Below are 24,034 nucleotides of genomic sequence, written 5' to 3' on the forward strand. Positions count from 1 at the left end.
AGATGCATAGACATAGGCATTCACTTCAACATAGGCATTCACATAAAGCACAAAGCATAGACATAGGCATAAACATCAAGCATTCACATAAACCATAAAGCATAGACATAGGCAAGTGTAGAAGTATAGGCATAGGCACTCATAGAAGCATAAGGCATAAACATCAAGCATAATGCATATAGAAACATAGATAGAGCATAATGCATAGAGAAACATAGATAGAGCATATAAATACATATATGAGAGAGACAGAGACAGAGCATAATGCATAGAGAGAAAAAAACGAGCATAATGCATAGTGCATCGACATCTGTGGCATCATTGGCATGGGAGGCACAACATCGTGATTTGTGGGCACCTTAAGGATTAATCGCTCGTTGATTATAGAAACTATAGTTTCTAATGCTGAAACATTGGATTGATGATGAATACCTCGATATACGTTATGAAATTACTACCTTGCACTAGATTACCACGTCGCTGCAATCGTATTGGGAGCTGGCCTCCATCGTATTGTAATGCTACACTATTGCTCTGCTGCTCTACTCATGGGTGTGCGTTGGTCCTCTGCTCACACAAGCTTCTGGTGCACGTGCACTGCGTTGTTACTCTACTCACGAGCCATGCACGGATCGATGGAATTACTGATGGAATCGAAGCTAAGCACAATATGCACACTAGCTAGCTATAGGGGAACCATTCAAGGAGCTAGCTGCCTGCAGGTTGAATAGCTAGACAGTCCTGGAGGTTTGGCATGATCACGGTATGGTGTTTTGCAGCTGCTCCGATCGACATACCAGATATATATTGAGAGCTGCTCTCGTTACTGCACACGAGCACTAATGCAAATATTGTGTAGTTTTGCAGATGTATGAGAACTTATTAGAAGAAGCGATTGAGCTGATCCGTATGACATTGACTCAATGAGTCACCACAATTAGGGAAGCTAGTATATTGTAGGCCAAGGCGTGCCACATGCAAGGAGAGTACAAAGCAGGGCTGAGGGCATAGAAAGCACAGGCAAGTACACCGTTGAGGAGCCGTTTAAAGGTAGACCGCAGGCAGAGGAGACATTTGGGGGGGATTTTTTTCATTTTGGTGCCTTCCCTCTTTAACCCTTCCCCTTCAACCCAAGTACCATCAAACAAACCCTTCCCATGCTCTTTACCCTTTTAACCCTTCCCCTTTAACCCAAGTACCATTAAACAAACCTTTCGAAGGTCATACTCAATGGTATACCGGATCATTGGAAGGACACCTAGCATCTCTAAATATATTAGACATTTCAATGCTACAATTAAGCGAAATTCCAAAAGCTCCCTTTATTTAATCTTGGGCATATCATATCTGTTGATGATGTCCCATATTAATAAGAAAAAAGTACAAGCCATTAGAAAGTATGTGATTCTAAATGGCATGCCATGCGAAGTGGTGTTTGGGATTTGCCGATGAAAAGCTCTTCAAAGATATGCATCTCAATGAAGGTAGGAGAAAGTGGCAAGTGATATTCTAGTATGTTGTCCTTAATAATGGATCAATTTTAATTTTAAAAACTTTTAATATGGTTTGGATGTATAGAAGAAATAAAATAGTGATATTGGACATAAGCAAGATGATTGCAATCCCCTATGATATAAATACATATACAAGATTGTTATTTATGCTGGATATATATTTTTTTCCAATTCTCATTTTTTATTAAACAATCTTCTTACATGGAGAATCTAATGTTGCTGCCTATTTTCTAGAAAAATAACTCATTCGATATGTAGATAATTACATTACTACATAGGAAAATATATATTCTCACTAATTTGCTACTTCATTCTTCATATGAAAACTCACATTTCTAGATAGAAATATACTTGGGCTACATAGCAAATACAATCCCCTATGTAGCAAGCTAAAAATTCACTTTATACTCCATATAAAAACTCACATTTTCTAGATAGCAATATACTTGCACTTTATAGGAATTACAATTCACTATATAGCAAAACATGAAATCCAATTTATTCTCCATATACAAGCTCACATTTACTAGATATCATTATATAGGTAATCAAATTTCCTATATAAGAAAGGAAAAATCCATTTAATTCTCCATATAAAAGCCCACATTTCTTAGATAGCTATGTAGCAAATACAATTCTCCACATAAAGAGGACAAAATGGTTAATTCTATATAGTAAATATTCATGAATTTCCTAGTTGGAAATCACGTCACTATATAGAGATTGGTCAAAAGTTCCTCAACTAATAGCTTGTAGGATTTGAGAGTAGCACCATGGAATGTTGTCAACTGCCTGAATTTTGTTGTTTTTCTCAGGGTTTATGAGCAGCTAGAATTCAACCTGTTTTTGTGATATCATTTCATGATAGAATGTTCTTTAAGGATATGAACTTTAGTCACGCCAATCCGGTAGAATGCAGCTCTCGCAAGTAGTGGAAAGGGTGGTCCTAAGATGAAAAGTTAAGGAACTTAGCTGAAGATGCACTGGTCCCGATTATCTCCATTGTCTGATTTGGTGAGTGATTTGACAAAAGAGAAATGTAAAGCAAGCAGCTGTGTTCGATCCGATGGATCCTGTCGTTGCTTAATGAAATGGCTGAGAGAAATAACTAACGAATGAAAGGTCCGCTGTGCTTTTGTTGCTATGATTGCATCTTGTTACTATCATCTCCACCACGGTTCTTGAGATTCGTTGCTCCAATCGATGTCGACAAATAGTGTCATATATGTTTGCCAGTTGGAACCCATAATGCCTGTTGAAAGCATTTTTCACGAATCTCTAGTGGTCGCGTACTGCTCGCCAAGCGACGAATTCCGTCGTCGAAGAAGTTGTCGAGTCTCTAGTGTCGTATGAATCTGTCTGGTTTACTCGTTCCACTGGCTGCCATAGAATGCTTACTACCTCTAGGAGTCCTTACACTTCGTTTGGAAAAAATTGGTTCCAACAATGCATGGGCGGATGCCAGTGCATTATGTTTTTGAACATACGTAACGAGTGTCGGACTCGGAAGTTAGCATGAATTCACTAAAGTACTGCAAGAAAGATTTCTCCTTTCCCACTCGCACAAGAGTGGAGAAGCAACATAGTACAGCAAAAAATAATATGTCTCAATCCCGTCTCACTGGAGCTTCCACTCGCTCGCCATCCTTAGAGCAGATTGTGTACGTAATCGCTACATGAGAGGCATCGTGGAGGCCTTAAATCTCTATTTCTTTTTCACGCAGAGATGACAAAAACCAAGCCACCGCTGTAGATGGATGATGGAGCTTCGCTGTTCCGCTCGCAATCGTTTGCCTTTGCGTTTTTAGAGCCGTAGATTTTGTACATAAGAGTGCAACAGAAGGGACTTGTAACTGTTTCCCATATAGGGAAAACCTCTCAAACTAGGTAAAATTGAGAAATTTCCTAGATAGAAGTATGCATTCTGGTATGTCTATCTAGGCAATCTCATTCTCTACATAAAATGCAACCTCTATCTAGGAAAAGAGGTGGTCATCTAGGAAATTAGACGAGTGTGGTAACTAGGAAATCCAATTCTTTATCTAGGCAATCTCATTCTCTATATAAAATGCAACCTCTATCTAGGAAAAGAGGTGGTCATTTAGGAAGTGTGGTACCTAGGAAATCTAATTCTCTAGATAAAAACTTATACCCCTATCTAGGAAAAGAGGTGGTCACCTAGGAAATTAGAAGATAGCATGTTTAATTCCATTCCTTACATAGGGAAAGTTCTTTCATCAAGAAATTAAAGGGCTATTAGCAAGTTCAATCACATTTACTATATAGGAAAAGCTTCTTGTCAATCTAGGAAAACAAATGGCCACTCAATAAATAACCAAACACACATTTCTTATACATAAAAGCTTTTTTTTAATGTCAATATTAAATTTGACATATAAAAGATAACACAAATATAAAAGATGGCTTTCTTATTAGAAAACATCATTAAGGGATTTCCAAAATTTAGGTTGATTGCTTTAGTGCACATTAAATGGAGCCAAAATACATGGACGTAATAAAAGATGACTTACTTGAGGTCAACCTAAGACATAAGGATATTACTATCACCAAGTAGAAATAAGTATTTATGCCAAAATTTACAAGCTTCTCTCTGTGAATGAGATAGAGTCATGTGCAAGTATTGAAGCCACATACTGATGTAACAATATATTGAAAGGATTGAACCACCCAATTTTGGCAAGTAGGTCCTACATTCTAGATTGAAGTAAATATAATATTGTTAATGGCAACATGCACGATGTGATTGGGACTAAAATTTGTAAGTCTCTCTTTGTGGCTAAGATGGAGGGACATTATATTTTTTCCAAATGGCCCAGTTTTGGCATGTAGTCCTTCATTGTTTCTATGATTCATGAAGAATGTTACTACGGCCATGCACATGTATATGATATGATGCATTCCTAAGAGCATACTCATGCCTACTGACTAGTTTGATGAACCAGGTTTTGGCGGATGAGCTGGATTGGCGGATAGTTTGTTGTGCTTGGAGTACATGCAGCCACACATACTTTACACCATAGTAATTTTGTTAGGAATAGGAGGGCCATGCAGACGTCTCACACCAGTGGAAGGGCATTCATTGCAAGGACATGTAACAATAGACCCATGCTATGGCACAGACTAGAGTATGGCCTCTATTCCAATAAACGTCTACTCCATATGGTGCAAACTTCCAAATCGGCGGGTGTGGCCACTCTAGTATTGGCCATACTTGTTGACCTTCAAAAAAGGATCCACTACCATGGCATCCAGTAGCCATCTTGGGTGAACATAAAGCATTGCCAAAAGTACTAACTTATTGAAGTTCATTGCACCATAACTAATGCTTCTCTTGTCAATGTACCATCATTTTTTACATCCCTAGTATAGTTCATATCTTATAATGAATATCTATCTATGCCCTTAGTTATATTTATACAAAAAATACTCATATATGTAAAATATAACATATTTTTGTAAGTGAATATAGATATACTATAAGTGTTATATTTTAAATATAACACTTATATTTAAAATATAACACTATCCCTTAACATTTCACTAATATAAAGCTAAGTGGATAAGTAATAGCTTATATATTATATATATTGATATACTTTTAAGGTGATGTTATATCTTATATAAAATATAAGATACATTGTTATACTATATTCCATTTTAAATATGTTATATTTTAACTAAGTGAATATGTTATATTATATCACTTATATATATAGCTAAAGTGATAATTTCAAAGTCATATGCCCTTAGTTTAGTATGTAATAGATGATAGTATCCATGACCTTAGTTAATACTTACTAAATATTACAATAATAATATTCATTGCGATATAACTTTCAAATATCTTGGTATAGAGCTACCTTGTTCCTTACCCAATGCCTAATTTTCCAATAAAATGCTTATGTTCAATGCATATTAGGTGGGATTAGCATTAAAAATATGATGAATCATTGAAAAGTTAGTTGTATATGGGTTCACATAGGAAAGGCCTATCATATTGTTGTGTCCCATCATGTTCTAGAGGCCCACTAATTTTTGTCCCAATTGATGTTTCCAAATGCTATCACCTTTGATAATGAGTACAAGGGTCATGGTGAACTAGGAGTTAGAGGTGGCCCATGAATTGGGAGTTAGGGGTGGCATGCATGCACACAGACACCCACACCCACACCCACACCCACACCCACATCCACACCCCCACTCACCAACCCACCCACCCACCCACCCACCCACACACACACACACACACACACTCACACACTCACAGACACGCACACACAAACACGCGCATGCGTGTGCATGCACGCATGCACACATACACACACACACACACACACACACACACACACACACATGCACGTCACACACAAATGATAAAGAAACTCAAAGTTTTATTCTTGTTTTTAGTAAGATAAAGTCCTAAGACTTTCATGAAACATTAGAGCAAAGAAAACATGTTTCTTTAGTTTCTAGAAATATCAAATGCTAGGGGTTACTTTGATGTATTATTGTGATCATATCCAGAACAAAGCATACATCTAGTGGTAGGCCAATTATGCACGCTCGGGGGGGTCACTCATCATATGTAACCCTATCACGTGAGTTCAACAAAAGGATATTTTTAATTCCTAAAATTTATAGAAATAAATATACATAAGGGATTATTTAAAATAGTTTTGAAAAAAATTTACAGATTTGTATAGAAAAGGGGTACATTTTATTAATGAAAAAATTTACAGATAAGGAATTTTAAATATAGGCCTTGAACGCACGTGATATAGAGGGTTTATACATAGTGACCCCCCCGAGTATGCACGTGTGTGACAATTTTTATTTGTCATGAGTAGGTGTTTGTGCCATAGGTGTGATAGTAGCCATCTCTTTTGGACTAGGTCTTCAAATCCAAGAAAGTGAACATAAAGAACTAACAAAAGTAAATCATAAGACATAGTCAGCTGCTAGTAATTGAAATGTAATCCCTGATACTCTTATATATAAGTCCATAAATAAGGCTGGCATGCACAATAATACTTACAAATCAGTCCATTCATCTATCTCTTAAGTATGCTGCTGCATTACATGGGAGCAATAGGGTGGTGTGATTGCAAAGAATATTAGTTTCATCTTTTACTCGATGTGGGTTCTCTAGCATAGACTCGATTGCTACTATCTACCATTGTGGTTCAATGCCTTTAGTTCCTTCACCATGCATCAAATTTTTTTGCATTTGACTTGGTTCCCATTCTATCCATCACTTATACTCCTAGACCACAGCTCCTCTCATCATAAGCTGCACCCTCTCGATCAAATCGCCCTCTATACTCTCATTCCAAGAAGCCCACTGGCTGGGTGGCTGATAGAACAAAGGGTCTTTGCCCATGAGCTCCTTTGAGTGTTTTGAGCAAGTCCAAGTCTACTCACTATGGTGAATTTGTAGAAAACTATCCTGAGAGCTAAACTTTTGACTCTTCCAAAAAACTATCTTGAGAGCTAAACTTTGAATTTCTTTATTTCTATTAATGTTTAATGCTTTTAAATTTATTAAGGTGTCATATATTAAGGTTTCATAACCTATGTTCAAAGGTTTAAGATTTTAGGGTTGCATTACCTTTGATTCTTGAATAGACTAGATTAAAAGTTCTATATTTTACTTTCTATTTCATTGAAAGTTCTTAAGGAGTGAGTCCTCATAAGCATATGCAAATGCTTATGCTTATGCATGAGCATATGCTCATATGCTCATGCATATGCATATAAGCCTAAGCATAATCATATGCTTTCCCTCTCCCCTATTTCACTCATAAGCTCTCTTTCCCCATCCTAAGCATTTGCTTATGCCCTCTTTGCCTTGCTTATGCCCCCCTTCCCTAATTCCCCTACCCTCTCACACTCATATGCATATGCATTTGCATTTGCAAATGCTTATGCTTATGCATGAGCATATGCTCATATGCTCATGCAAATGCATATAAGCATAAGCATAATCATATGCTTTCCCTCTCCCCTATTTCACTCATAAGCTCTCTTCCCCTATCCTATGACTCCTAAGCATTTGCTTATGCCCTCTTTGCCTTGCTTATGCCCTCCTTCCCTAATTCCCCTAACCCCTCACACTCATAAGCATAGGCATTTACGTATGCAAATGCTTATGCTTATGCATGAGCATATGCTCATATGCTCATGCATATGCATATAAGCATAACCATTATCATGTGCTCTCCCTCTCCCCTATTTCACTCATAAGCTCTCTTCCTGTACCGTATCACTCCTAAGCATTTGCTTATGCCCTCTTTGCCTTGCTTATGCCCCCCGTCCCTAATTCCCCTACCCTCTTACACTCATATGCATATACATTTGCGTATGCAAATGCTTATACTTATGCATGAGCATATGCTCATATGCTCATGCATATGCATATAAGATAAGCATAATCATGTGCTTTCCCTCTCCGCTATTCCACTCATAAGATCTCTTCCCCTACCCTATCACTCCTAAGCATTTGGCCCTCTTTGCCTTGCTTATGCCCCCCTTCCCTAATTCCTCTACCCTCTCATACTCATATGCATATGCATTTGTGTATGCAAATGCTTATGCTTATGCATGAGCATATGCATATAAGAATAAACATAATCATGTGCTTTCCCTATCACTCATAAGATCTCTTCCCCAATCTTATCACTCCTAAGCATTTGCTTATGCCCTCTTTGCCTTGCTTATTCCCCCCTTCCCTAATTCCTCTACCCTCTCACACTCATATGCATATGCAAATGCTTATGCTTATGCATGAGCATATGATCATATGCTCATGCATATGCATATAAGCATAAGCATAATAATGTGCTTTCCCTCTCCCCTATTTCACTCATAAGCTCTCTTCCCCTACCCCATCACTCCTAAGCATTTGCTTATGCCTTCTTTGCCTTGCTTATGCCCCCCTTCCCTAATTCCCCTACCCTCAAACACTCATATGCATATGCATTTGTGTATGCAAATGCTTATGCTTATGCATGCACATATGCTCATGCATATGCATATAAGCATAAGAATAATCATGTGCTTTCCCTCTCCCCTATTTCACTCATAAGCTATATTTCCCTATCCTATCACTCCTAAGCATTTGGTTATGCCCTCCTCCCCTAATTCCCCTACCCTCTCACACTCATAAGCATATGCATTTGTGTATGCAAATGCTTATGCTTATGCATGAGCATATGCTCATATGCTCATGCATATGCATGTAAGCATAAGCATAATCACATGCTTTCCCTCTCCCCTATTTCACTCATAAGCTCTCTCCCTCTTTGGCTTGCTTATGCCCTCTTACCTAGGTAATTCCCCTACCCTCTCACACTCATAAGCATATGCAGTTGCATATGAAAATGCTTATGCTTATGCATGAGCATGTGCTCATATGCTCATGCATATGCATATAAGCATAAGAATAATTATATGCTTTCCCTCTCCCCTATTTTACTCTCATTAGCAAAGAATTATGTTTTCATAGTTTTAGTGAATGAATTTGAGTTTCAAGTAATAAATTATCTTTTAAGTAAATTGTGAGTATTGTATTTTAAGTAAATTGTCTTTCCGTTTCTTACCTGCTCTTGTGTTTGAATTTTGTTTTTGTATTTGTGTCTGTGTTTGTCCAATCCACCTATGTTAGACATGTCAGCATGTCGCACGTCCGGAGAGTACGGAACCCCTTGTAGGAGGAGACATCATGATCTGTACTCTCCAGAGGACTTCAATTGCACTCAACCGACTCCTCAGGGGCCTTCCCTTGGGCCGCCGACTCCTCTTGGGCCTAGCACTGTGATTACCCCTTGAGGAACTCCTTTGCTAGTAGCCCATGGCTTCGTCGAGAGTCCAAATGAGTTTGTCGCATCCATGAGCGATGCAGATGCAGGGAGAAATCCAATAGCTAGAGCCTGAACCACGAACGTATGTCATCAAGTGCTAGAATAAGGATGTGCGGAATAGGGGAGGGTAGAAGCAGATCGGCAAATTATTACACACGAGCATTACCAAAAACTAATCAACTTCATGGTGTGGTTCTAAGGAGCCCATCCCCCACCGCGACCACAGCTACATTCCTAGATGAAATGATCGAACGGCGCGTGTTCATCGCATCTTGAGAAAGTTGAATCGTACCGTACACGTATAGTGCCCTTCTAAGTCTGTAGGATGGAGTTTGAAATCCAAGCATGTGGTTTTTCTGCTGGTTTGGGATTTAGTTTGCACGGCAGCCGGCTGAGCATTAAAGGTTTCATTGGGGGTTGGTCGATTTGACCAATTGTTGGGAGTTTAATCGGTCATTTTGTGCACCATCTATTACCACGATGAAAGGTTGCGGATCGGCCACTAACAATCTATCCTCCACCCACTGCAGCCGTTGATAGAGTAGGGAATCGCCTTGGGCAGGCGATTTCCATGAGGAAATCCATCTCCTCGCAGCTCTCTTCTGATTGTCGAACTTTATGGTGTGTCTCTCAGCTCCTTCTTCAAAAGCTTCAAGTCACCTTTATTCGCCCAACTGGGTTTAGGCTTCTTCACCCTGATGGCATCTCGTAGCTCTGACATGCGATGCTTCAAGACAACATACATGCGCTCTCGCATGTATTGGCTCGGGGGGGTCACTATGTATAAACCCTCTATATCACGTGCGTTCAAGGCCTATTTCTAAAATACCTTATCTGTAAATTTTTCATTAATAAAATGTACCCCTTTTCTATACAAACCTGTAAATTTTTTTCAGAACTATTTAAAATAGTCCCTTATGTATATTTATTTCTGTAAATTTTAGAAATAAAAAATATCCTTCTGTTGAACTCACGTGATATAGTTACATATGATGAGTGACCCCCCCAAGTGTATTGGTCATCAAACTCGTGCTTGGGAGGGTTAGGGAATTGTCTTCTCAATTCCTCTAAGACTGCCTTCTTCTTTTCCTCCTCCTGGTTCCGCCAGTCAAGTGTTATGCCGTTCTTGAAATGATGGTTCATCAGCCGCCTCATGGCGGTCATCACTTGACTGCCCTTTTTATTTTCTATGATCTCTCAACCCATAGTGATCTCATAGTAAAGATCCTTGGGTGGGGGATCTAGAGTAGCAAAGCTAGAGCGAGGGGTGGTGTGACCACATAAGGAGCAAGGAGTAGCAAAGCGAGGGGTGGTGCGAGCGCTTAAGGAGTGAGGAGTAGCAGAGGGACTAGGCTCTGGGGTTCCTCTACCTATGAGTGGAGAGGGCAAGGGACTTGACTGGTATTGGGTCTCGTGACAAAGTGGAGACCTATAGGGATGTGAGTGTGCCAACTCGTCTACATCCCTCGAGCCACCACATTATCCTCGACCCTTCCTAGACTTATGATGGGTATGCCTAGGTGATGACCCCTCGGCCGAAGGGGCTACAGAGATGGTTGTCGAGTAGGTCTAGCCGTCGATGGCCATAATCTACCCCCGAGGGATGTAGGAGAGGGAATAGTTGAGGCCCTCTGGGATAGTAGAGAGAAGAATTTGCACCTCAATAGTGGCAGATGGGCCATGTTTGAGGCATGGGTGGTAAGTCTACTTCTCATTTAAATTATTGTTTTATTTGTTTTATTATATAATGCATGCACTTTATCTAACTCTCATAATTTGGGTCCACAGTAATCTCTGCGATTAGTTGCCGTCCCACAGATAAAGAGATGAAGTGGACATATCAGAAATAGGGGTTTCTGATATTAGATTGGAGCATATGACCCATCGTTTTGCATGTATTCAATACACTTAGAAACATTGTAGAACAAAATTTTCACATTTGACATCATAATTTCATTATTTTTAATAAAACCATATTTCCACGAGTAAATATTCAAATACAGCTCTTTTTTGCTTATTTCTCATAAATCAGCAACTAAACCAGTAACAATCAAGCATAATGGTGATGAAATGCATTCAATTCCAGCCTCCTTTCATTCAGATACATTCATACTTGTATAGAACTACAATATTGCCAAAAGTTATAGCTTTAACGTTCCTTTTTAATGGAAAATGAAAGAATATGTGTCCAAAAAGTTGATGATATGGTTTTCCTCACAAAGAATGACGTTTTGGTGTTGCAAGGACCATTGCCTGGGTATTTCTAGTTTTTAAAACATGCAGCATGCACAAAAGAGGTCACCTACCTCTTGAGAAGCTTCCACAATGGCTGAACCAAAGATTTTGACGTATATCCTCCCCGAGAAAGTTTTCAAAAACTGGAAACACAGCTCCCTTGCTTCAATTCTTCAGAAATGCTCCTGAGATGAGCGAAAAATGTTGCAATAGGCTGCTACCACAACTAGGTCTCTCCATCATAAAATGGCGCACATCTGCTTCTTGACGTTGTCTTGATAAGGGACGACTATCCCCTCTTCATTCTCTTGCACAGACTTCTCTTCTAGGCTAGGCAAACATGGGCAATTCCTCTCATAGCCAAGATCAAGAACATCTTCACTCTCTTCTCCGAATCGCCATCACCACCACCATTGGATTTCCACACTTGGATGGATGACACTTGTCACCCTCTCACACCCCCTTCAATTCTCCCCTTTCTATCACTCTCAAATCACCAATTAAAATGCATTTTTGCTTAGATTTGCAACCTCCATATCTCTCAATCCGTAACTCAGATTGCTACACTATAAAAAGCAAAAGTACTCGTTTCAACAAGCTCTACACATTCGCAATGCTTCCACCACGATCTAAACAATATAGATGCACCAATTTTATGGCTAAATACCATGACAATTGCATTGCTTTTATCTTCATTGCATGACATATCTTACTCATGACATGAAATTTGTTTTAGGATCCAAAATCACACATCATCATTCCCCCACACTTAAATGTGAAGCGTCCTCGTGAACCTCAAAACTTGAACATCCATTGCTTCATCATTACCACAATCATCTTGTCCATAAAATCTGCCATAAAACACAATCACCAAGAAAAAGTTCCAAAATAACATTTATTCTCAAATGACATCACCTTAAAGCAAGTCACACACATCACACCATAACATTCACACATAACATGCCTGATAACATTACGTCACTCAATACACACAACACAACTAATCAGCATGTGAGTTTTTATGTTTAAGTGAGTTTTTATGTTTATGTATGTGTGTGAGAGGAGTATGAATGTAGTGTGTAATTGGACATATGATTGTTTGTTGTGATCAAGCATAACTAGACTACACTCGATTTTGGGTGGCTAGATAGAGGATTACTAAAGCTTTTCTATTTTAAGAGGCTAAGTAGTTTTAGCCATGCTTAGATTCTATTTGAGGTATGTCGAAGGCATATGCCAAGTGCTTTGGCCATGTTTTGATTGAAGCTATTTTGAGGTTTCATATTCTGATTTCATATGTGGATTACAAGTGAGAAGGATGAACTTATGAAATAAATGCAAAGTAGTGTGAAAAAAAATGAAACAAAAAATAAGAATGAGCCAGGAAGATAATCATCACCAGAAAGGTACTTAGTAGGCCTAGGGCCGATGCCTTGACCTTTATGGGGTGAGACCTTGGTGGAAAAATGGAAAATAAAAGACCAAGAAGATTACCAGTGCCATGTAAGATTCTTGGTAGGCATGGGGCTGATGCCTTGGTTTTCATGGGTTAGGACCTTGTGTCGAAAGAGAGAAGGGAAAAAAAACACGAATGAAAAGGAAGAACAAACACGAATGAAAAGGAAGAACAAAAAAAACATGGAAAATGAGGGATTTCTGATTGTTTATGATCTCTCTATGAGGTGGAATATGTGATTTTGAGATGGTTTTCATGACTAAATGTGCGTTAAAGACTGAGGTCATAACCATAGACATGAATTTGAGTAGTTTTTAAGTGTGGATGGTTCTACCTTAGTTTCAAAGATGGGTTAGTTTTAGTGATTTTCTTTTTAGCATGCCTATGTGGAAATGTAGCCTAGTTATGCTATCCAATATTACATGCAGGTGAATGATGATTTATGGTATTATGAGTGGTGATGTGTGTTGAGAGACAGTGATCAGTTGTGTCATGTGTATTGAGTCATGTGATGTTATGAGGTGTGTTATGTGTGAATGTTGTTATGTGGTGATGTGACATGAGAGTGAGTGCTATATTTGGAATAGTTTATTGGTGTATTGATTGTGTGGCAGATTTGATGGACAAGATGATTGTGGTAATGAAGCAATGGATGTCCAAGTTTGATGTTTGTGAGGACGCTCCACATTTAAGTGTGGGGAAAAGATGATGGCATGTGATTTTGGGTCTTACAAAGCAATGTATTTGTTGCAATGTCATGTCATATGCAAGGTTGATGCTATTCAATGTGGGTTCAACAAAGCATTTATCATGGTATTTAGCCATGAAAATGGGTGCATATGTTTTGCTCCGATTTCAGTGATGGTGTTACGGATGTGTAGAGCTTGTTGAGATGAACACTTTTGCTTTTACAATGTTGCAATCCAAGTTACGGATTGAAAGTTATGGAGGTTGCAAAAATGAGCAAAAATGCATTCAATTGTGGATTTGCAGTGGTAAAAAGGTGGAGAAATGAAGGGGTGTGAGAGAGGGACACATGGCAATGACCTAAGTACTTAAGATCTGACGGTTGTATTTTAATGTGGAGACTAAGGTAGTTATGGATGGAGAAATACAAAGAAAAGAGGAAATACACAGACCGACGACTCGGGAGAGAAGAGGAATTCCAATTTGCTCATCTATGGGCTTCATGGGAGATTGCTAAGCCAGCCCAAGTGATAAATTATGAAAAGATGAAGCTATTTTGCTAAATAGAATGGTGCCAAGAAGAGGTTGAACACCCAATTTTGTGGGATAAGCTTGTGGACATGAATCCACTCAATCTTGGTGCTTGCTGGGCTTGAAAGGGTTGTTAAAGAGAAAGCTAAGCATCCCATAACATCTCCCATACCAATCGGTGAAGGATTGAGGTAGGAGCATGGTTTTTATGTTAAAAACGAAACTGAGTTCACACGCAGTCATTTTTACTCTGGTTTTTGCAAAAATTAGTTTCCGGTTGTGGAAATTTATAAACTGTTTTATATTTTCTGAAATAAGTCATAAATGGTGTGTCAAATGGAAAAGGTTTCTTCTACAAAAGAGTTTACAGACATGATTCCGATCAATTTAATATGTCATATGTCTGCCAAGTGGAAGGTGGATTTTGCAAAAATGGGTTTTGTATAAGGGATTTTGACGCATTTTACGGTTTCATGGAAATCTAAATATCTTTTGATTGATGTATGGGATGGAAGTGAAGTATAAAGGAAAAGTTGTTATTTTGTTGAGAAGATTACAGATTTGAAATTATATATTGTGTTAGAGATTTATGAGAAGGTGTTGCTTTGTAAATTGATCATTAAAAATGCAATTAAAAATTATGTATTTGTGGATATCTTGAGATGAAGAAGTGTGTTTGAGATGAAGTAAAAAGGAACATGTGTTATTTTTTTGTGTTAAATCTGAATGTGCATTCATATTTGATATTTGAAATGCATGAAGGGGTGATGCTTCCTAAATGATGGTTTGAAGAGATTGTGAGATGTTGAATATCTTGGGATTGGTACATTATTTGGGAATGAAATGAAGAGAAAGTTATGTTTATTTTCTGAGGGGATCTTGAATATTGAATCATAGAAGGTTTTAGATGAGTTTGAAATGATGTTGATGAGTAAATGCATATTGGATATGGATCATTAACAACATATATTTGGTGGAATATTTCATGATGAAGGTGTCGAAATGGAAGGGTATTAAACGAAATAATTTAGTTTTTCTGATTTTGTGGATGTTTGAATACTGAAATTCAGTTTCAAGAGAGTATGAGTGAAGTTATTGAAGAAAAGTTAATTTATGTGGAGTTTTTATGTGTGAGGAGTTAAGTCTTGGAAGGTAGATTTGAGGGGATCTTAATGTGTATTTTGAACTACATTTTTAGGTTTAGATTACATCTTTTATCCCTTTTCTAGTGCAATAGCCTAACACTTGGCTAGTCAAATACTCGTCTTTGTGGATACCTTTAGAGGTTACCAATACCGACCTTTACCAGTGTCGGTATATATTGACCTTTACAAGCGTTGGTATATACTGATGCACATTTTTCGACACTAATCCCAGTGTAATTACCGATCTTTTTACCCTTTAATTTAAAAAAAATTAGTGTAAAACAGTCTATACCTTGTAATGCTCATCATCTAATTGCACATGGATTGGTGTGTTGCTTCATTTGTCATTTCAATCACTTATGATCTTTGGGAGATCTAGGAACAATTTGGGGAAACATCCAAGCCTCTTAGAGGTCATCAACCACTCTAGTGTCACTACAAAGTGACCTCCCTACCGCTGTTCGCCATTTGCCACACACTCCATCATGCAATCTCCGATGTGTGGCAATTTCCCACCTTAGCTCGATCACTCTACTTATCATTGCTTGCCACCTCTTAAATCTATCAAAGGTTGAAAACTGACAACAATCACCAACAATAGGGTGAAAATGGTCATCTTTGTTTGCCGATTTCACCTATGGCCGCCCACCACTTGGGCTCATGCATCCCTATCTGTGGGCGGCCAAAAACTGGCAGAGGTTACACGGAATGGGTCGAAAACTGGTGAAACGGGCTCCTGGCGTAGCCACCATCTTCCTGGCAATGATTCCCTCCTTTTGCTCCTAGGTTCGAAAACTGGTGAAAAGGGCTTGCTCACTGCCTTCTTGTAGTCACGGTTTATTGGGGCTGATTGCCTACTCCTACTCCTCCTCCTTGTTGTGTACTCCTCCTCCTCCTCCTCCTTGTTGCGTTGTAGGAAGAGTTTCTCTTGTGCTTGCCTGCTCCTCCTGTACAATACTGTGTTGCCGTAATTGCACATTGGATGGTGATCATCTCCGATGATTCAGGTCGGTTGCAAGCGGCAAAAATTGGAATGCACGGCAGAAATAAAAAATTATGCCGGAGACCCATACAAAAAGGCCGCCCCGCGAGGATCATTTTCAAGGCTATATATCTCTGGAAGATTCAGTTGCACTCTTACGTACACCATCTACGGCTCTAAAAATGCCAAGGGAAAGGATTGGGAGCGGAACTGCAAAGCTCTGGCAATGGACGATCACCTATCTACGGAGGAGGCTTGGGTTTTGTATCTCTGTATGATAAAGCAGCCCGGGTAGAGCTTTAAGGTCTCCATGATGCCTCTCACGTAGCCTTTACATACACGATCTGCTCTAAGGACAGCGACTGAGTGGAAGCTTCAGCGATGGGTTCGAGACATATTATTGTTTGCCGTATGTTGTTTCTCCACTCTTGCGCGAGTGGGAAGGGAGAAACCTTTCTGCACTACTTTACTGAATTCATGTTAACTTCGGAATCTAGCACTCGAAATGTATGCTAAAAAACAAAATGCATTAGCATCCGCACATGCATTGTTGGAACCAAGTTTTTACAAACAAAGCGTAAGGATTCCAGGACGTAGCAAGCATTCATTGGCAGCCGATGGAATGAGTAAACCAGACGGATTTTTACGACACTAGAGACTTAATTTCTTTGACGGAATTCACAGCTTGGAGCACAATACGTGACCCGTGAAAATTCTTTCAACAAGAATTACGGGTTTCAACTCGTAAAAATATATGACGCTATCTCACTTTGTTGATATCGATTGGAGCAACGAATCTCAAGAATTGGGGTGGAGACGATAGTAACAAGCTGCAATCACAGCAACAAAAGCACAGCAGACCTTTGATTCCCATTTCATGAAGCAACGACACGATCCATCAGATTGAAAGCATATGTGCTCGCTTTACAACTCTCTTTTCACCATAGCACCATCCTTTCCACTACTTGCGAGAGCTGCATTCTACCGGGTTGACATCGACTAAAGTTGATATCCTTAAAGGACATTCTATCACACAATGCTATCACGAAAACATGTTGAATTCTAGCTGCTCGAAAAACCACAGAATTTAGGCGATCGATAGCATTTCCATGGTGCTACTCTCAAATCCTACAAGCTATTAAGTCACATTCGATTCTACCAAAGCTTCAATGCTAGTCTCCTGAAAAGCCTATTCTACTCTCATCATACACCTATTCTACAAAACCACCAACATGTATCACTTGTTTTCTTTGTAAGAAACAAACAACACGCTCGCCCAAGCGTCGAAGCATCGCCCCCAGCTTTATTTCATTTTCCAAATTTACATTCCTTTCAAATATTTTGATTATTAAACATCCTCAACAAAGCTGTCTTACTGTTTCAAGCAGCTTTCCTCTCACAAAATTCCCTGGTAGCAAGCACCTTGCAGATGTAGACGAAACATTGAAATAATCAATACTTACACTTGGTCGGTGCCATTCCCGTCCACTTCGCTTGCACGCTACGCGTCGTGGACGGATTGCATCACTCAAGTCTTACATAAATATGACTTAGCACAATAGTAGATTGAGCGAGCGCAACTACTAAATCACGTAGTGTATCCAAACGTGGCCTAAGGATAGATTTATAGGGGTGGCCCTCCTTGTGAAGACCGGTTTCTATCATTTTACGTGTTGGTTTTTTGCATCTTGCTACATGAGTTGTGCGCCACATTTCACACACAAAAACACCATGCTACAAGGTATTTTTCCAACTCATTATGCACCATTTTCTTTGTCTTTTATACACGTTAGCACATGGGACCCAGAGGTGGATGCTAAGCTTTGACCTCTCCATCTCCGACGTGATGACAATATCAACGCCATGAACAAGACCTTTTGCCATGTTTGAATTTGAAGAGGGCCCTTAATTCTTTTGAATGGCACTATATTTGCCAGGGTGTCTGTCAAGCCTTTGTCCCCAATAGTTTCATGCAAGGAGCTGCTTCCGTTGCCCTTTCATCCCCTCTTGTAAACATGAGTCCTTCTTCCCTTTCTAGCTTTGTTTTTTGATCGCATTCTTGCTTTGTTTCATCAGCTCACATTAGTCTGACTTTGGAGTCTGAAATCCATAACCTACAATTTCAGCGACGATAGGATAACAAATTGCCATTGGTGGAGTTAGTGAAGAAGTCTCAGCGGGGCTACTGGTCAGAGAGCCAGTAAAGGCTAGTGGGTTTACATTCCAAAGAGGAGGGAGAGGAAGATACATTGTACGGGTAGAGAATGATGAATCTTTCTCCTTCCAAAGGCTACCTTCGAGAGCAGCCATGAGAACGGGTCAGTTCTCAAAGAGCTGGGTTTCATCGCCTTCACAGAAGTGTCGTCTTCCCCTGTGACAGCTTCCGAGAATGGCACCCATCCACGAGCTTCAGAGCTAGATTTGAATATAGAAGAACGGACTTGTGATTGGGCCTCTATCTCATTCTACATCCTGCACCAAAATCTCATTATATTTCTTTATCTCTTCTTAATCCTTCCTTATTACTATCTCGGCTACTGTCTCCCATCAATTATTTGAGTGCTTATCTTCGATCAAATCTATGGTATGGATCAACTCGTGGAAATGATGGACAAGATAGCGGAATCACCTGGGCAAGGTCATTCCTTTGTTCTCTAGAGATCTTACATTCTAGGGATGCCTGTGCGGACTCCATCTCGTGCGATTGGCTTAACCTCCTCCTTTTTCCAAGCGTGTGACTATGGAGCACAAGCAAAATGAACTGGTGGCATCCGCGCATGTCTCCTAGAGAAATCCGACGGCTCAATTGTTAGTTGATAGGACATGTAGCGGCCACGATCTCTCTTGTTTTTGTTTTGCCACTTTGGCTTTCAAGGCTTCCATTTCTATTTTAGTTTATCTTGAAGCTTAAGTTAGATAGATGGGACATTCTCTCTCTCCTAAATTCAAACATGTATCACATTTCCAATGAATTTTGTGGAAGGATTCAAAGAGTGAGTGTGTGTTTGTCGATAATGATGGTAATGATGACCCTCTTCAATATGCCTTGAAGGTTGCACTCTTTCAAGAACTACCTACTATGAGGGTAAAGTTGAAGTTGTGGATGCTTTTAGTGACTTTTGCAACTGGCACTACAACTTTCATTTGCGCATTTGGTCCCTGTGTTTGCTCATTCTTTCTTGCTGCACGTCTCTATGGTAGCAACTATTTCTCTTTTACAATGTTGCTTTTATGTTGCTTCTTGTGGTTGTGAGCATTGTGCTTGTTCCTTTGTAGCTATGATTATAGTTGTTGGTTTTGTGGAAGCATTGTCCCTTAATTGGTCATATGTTGGAGATGATGAAATTGACACGAGTGGTGGGGCAAAGTTTTTGTAAGGTTTGTATATGCGTACCATGTACTTGGAAATCAACCTTGCAATGTGCTACAACCAATCTTGCAATAGTTTCTCACCAATGTGTTCATGATTTGTATTTCTTGTTCTGATTTTTGGTACCTTTCATATTTGTCACTTGCAAAAAATTTGCTACCTTATTCACTACTTTGATTTTTGGTACCTTTCATATTTGTCACTTGCAAAAAATTTGCTACCTTATTCACTACTTTATGCTGCATAAAGTTATATAGCACTTCTTCAATCAATGGGATTGTTAAATCTTAAGAGCCATCCACCATGGATGTTATAAGTACTAGGTGAGTCCTTTGTTATGGATATCAATGATACATTATCCTTCCTACATACAAATTTAATTGCATCTTCATACTATTGAAAGGATGTATGCGGCATTCGCGTTGGTCGTTGCATGTAGCATTGAGAAGTGAATGGTAGTTGATCCATTTTGTAAAATCTTGAGACTTGGCTATACTTTATGTCTGATGTTTGTATGTTCATGTTTTGGAGCTGCAAGTTTACATGCTCGTGTTTGCACGCCATTTTTATAAGGTCATGTACATAGAAGTCCTACACATGCTAATGCTCATGTTCCAAGATTCTTACAACCTCACAAACATATGTTTATTTTTATATGCTCATGTCTTTATATGTTCATTCTCATGTATATACACATGCATATATGTTCATGAACACATGCTTATGTTTATGTGCTCATGTGTATATGTTTTTAATTCTAACCATCGTCATGGTTAAAGAGTCTTCTGCTTAAAGAGTCTTACATGCTCATAAACATACACTCATGTGCAAGCTTAAGAGGATACTCATGGGTATATATTTGTATGCTCATGTTCATTTGTTCATTTCTTGGGGCTGCATGTTTACATGCTCATGGTAACAAGAGCCAATTTCCTAGTTTGATACATAGAATTATAAAGCTCTGACGTAAGAAAGTGACTTAAAATCTGAGTCAATTTGACTTATATGTGCATCTTATTATATGTCAACACAAAAGGTAAGATAATGAAATCTGGAAATGAGTAATTGTCTGAAAGTATATAAGGAACATGAGGCACTCACAAAAATGTGGCCCTATTCCCCAGCAAGCTATAAACATTCGACATTTTGCCCTCCACAGGTAGCTACCATGCTTCAAGCCACAAGAATTGCAGGAGCTTGCAGCAACGAAGGAGATTAACCTCATCAGAGCTCTACGATGTTTGACACGGTATTCATTTCGCCACAAATAATATTTTGCGGCAGAGGCTTACTTATTTGTACACCACAAATTGAGCAAGATCATAAGGTTTGCTTACTTGTACTCCACATACTGTGCAAGAAGATCATAAGGTGCCCACAGACTGTCAAAAGAACATGGCCTGCGAGCATCCAGACGAATCCAAGGCTTCCCCTTTCCACTCCAATGCAGGAGGCTTACCGGGCCTGGATGTAACCTTCTACAAAGACCCTCGTGATTATCACCTCCTAGACCATGCTGATTCCATCTATGCTCAATCGGCTGAATATCTCCAGCAAATACCAGCAAAAATGGAGGCAGTGACCCAAGCTCATAGATTCTCATATCCTTTTGCACCTCCATCCACTCCTCTATCGCTTTCGCGTAGCCCCAATACCTCCATATTTCCAAATCCATCACCATCACACCTGTATTGAAATAGCACGGATTTCTACTTTCAAAAACTCGAGAGAATGTCGGGTCGGACCAAAACACAGCTGTGAAATACTGAGAAAAATTGGTGTGGCAATACTCCGGAGCTCCCAGTGGATGAGAGCCCAGATTTGTCCCCCATAACTTGACAATATCGTCCACAACAACAAGATCAGCGTCGAGGTAAATCACTCTCTTGACGCAAGATGGCAAAATTTCGGACAAATAAGTCCGAGCGTAGTTCAGAGGTTGTTCCAAAGCCTGCCTAATCGATGCCGAAATCTTATCCTTGACCAACTCTTCATCAAACCTATATACCTTGAACTTGAGATAAGGGAATGTAAGCCGTATGATCTCTGCAAGCTCCTCTTTGAATCGGCAAGCGAGAAAATGGAACGCCACATTTTCCGGGCAAGCAGCATGCTGTACAATGGACAAAATAGCTGCGACAGTACCTCGAATGTAGGTAGCATCTAGCGTCATCGCTATGTGCACAGATAGAATGTCGCAGAGATCTGAATCATTAGACTGGTGCTCGGACGGAACACATTCCTTGCCATTGCGGAAAGCAGGGGCTTCTCGGAAATGAGGCAAATCCAGACTTTTGGAGCCAGGTGGAAGAGAAGGTATGTGAGAAAAATTCTCGAGAGACAAATCAGACTCTGGATCAAACAGCATAAACCTACGAGCATGAGCCGAGAGGAATAACAGCAAGTATGCGCAAAGCCCCGCAAGGATGTGGATATTCAAAGTGGAAGAATGTACGTTCATGATGGGCCTGTATCTCAGATCGGAGAGCTCAACCGCCCGAAGAGATCTGGCAGAACAATGGGGAAGGCAACCGATGAATCTGAGAGAAAGAGAGCAGGATACTCTCCAGGAGGAGCATTTCTATGCAAGAAGGAAGCCACCATTGTACATACTAGGAAGAGGACATATGGGGATGAGAGGATGGGGACAGAAAGGAGAGCTCAGAGAAGGATCACAGAAACCCACCATGGGCGGGCGGGAAAGAAAAGGAGATGGATCGAGTGAGGCAATGCGGCTCACACAAGGGGTGTAAAGAGGGCGTAGTTAAAGGGGGAGGGAATGCAGCAGGTGCTGGGCAGTGAAGGGTCATGATGCGGGTGGGCAAAGAGCGGAAAGATAACAAGAGAGAGAGAGATGCAATTGATGTAATCGAGGAGCAGGAGATTGGGCAGGGCAATTGAGGCCCATGGGAGCTGACAGGAATGGGGAGGAAGGTGGCAGCCTGCAGGGAAGAGAGGGAAGAGAAGGGTGGTTGTGGGTGGTGGAAGGAGGGAAAGACAGAGGGATGAAGAGAAGGTATGCGATGGGTTGAAGGCTATGGTTGCTGTTTGGCTGTTTGGGAAGCTTGGCTATGGAGTTTGAGGAGAAGAAGAGAGGAGACTACTTCCTGCAGGAGGAAGCAGCAATGGAGGGAGAGGGAAGGTGGCAGTTTTATGGGTTGTAAGCAATGGTTGTTGCTTGGGAAGGGAGGCAATGGAGCTTGAGGGACACGTACAAGGGGTTGTGGGAGGCAGCAGGGACTCTGCAGAAGATCAGAGCTGTGGGCAGAGCAGAAGAAGAAAGAGGAGGATGGATGGTGGGAAGCAGCTAGCTAGGACTAAGGCCAGGACTATGGAGAGGCGACAGGATTCTTTTCTGGGTATATGTTGCAATGTGCACATCGATACTACTCAGATTCTTTCATCTTTTCCCGTGCCTGGCCATAGCAGAAGAAGACTCTCATCAACTTTCAAGCCTCCAACTCATTCATGGAGAGGCAAAATGGACAAAGACAGCATCTTTATGAAGGTCTGTTACGCGTTTTCTTTACAGAGGATTTTGCTTCCTTTCTTCAAGATTACACTTTTACCTGTTATCATTATTGTTTTCTGGGTAATAGGCAACAGGAAGCTAGGAACACTTTTTGCCCAATCTGTGAACGTAAGGACAAGCTCATCCACCGTGCACAGTGCAGCAGCGGCTGAATTAAGGCATGTGGGCAGTAGTTGGGTTGCTGCTTATAGTTTTACTGTGTAGTGGAGTAGGCTATCTTGTTTTCGACTTTTTTTACTGTGTAGTCAGTCGAGTGGACGCTGTTTTTTTAAGGCTTTTACTGTGAATTTGAGTAGGCTCTGTTTTTTTTTGGGGCTCTGCTTACGAGTAGAGCTCTGTTTTTTTAGCCTTTTCACCGTAGGAACGAGCGGGCTTGAAATCTGGAGCTTTTATAAAAGGAGGGAGTGGGAAATACTTTAGACGGGAGCGTACAAAGGAATGTCTTTGATCTACTCTCTCCGATGGAGATAACACGACGCTAGTAAGATCTCTTTGATTGCAAGCGTTGAGGAAGCGAAACCTTGGGAACACTTTAAGATATGGTCAAGTTTTCCGTTCATAGTTCACGTATCAAACAGCTCAGGACGCCAAAAAGGAAGGTTCGAACAAATCCGGTAAGAGGAAGGCGAATTGAGCCATTGGAATAGAAGCTCAAGTCTTTAATCACTAGAGGAATGCCAGTGGGTAGAATCATCTCCTCGT

At 40.1% G+C, this 24,034-nt stretch overlaps 1 pseudogene; it reads right to left on the reverse strand.

The window, feature by feature from the left end:
- Nucleotides 1-20,860: 20,860 nt before the first annotated feature.
- On the reverse strand, nt 20,861-23,021 carry LOC147893462 (putative galacturonosyltransferase-like 3 pseudogene; annotated as a pseudogene).
- Nucleotides 23,022-24,034: the final 1,013 nt, after the last annotated feature.

The sequence above is a fragment of the Dipteris shenzhenensis genome, chromosome 15, assembly GCF_047967505.1.
Source record: "Dipteris shenzhenensis isolate YYH24624 ecotype China chromosome 15, Dip_SZ_1.0, whole genome shotgun sequence".
Lineage (NCBI taxonomy): Eukaryota > Viridiplantae > Streptophyta > Polypodiopsida > Gleicheniales > Dipteridaceae > Dipteris > Dipteris shenzhenensis.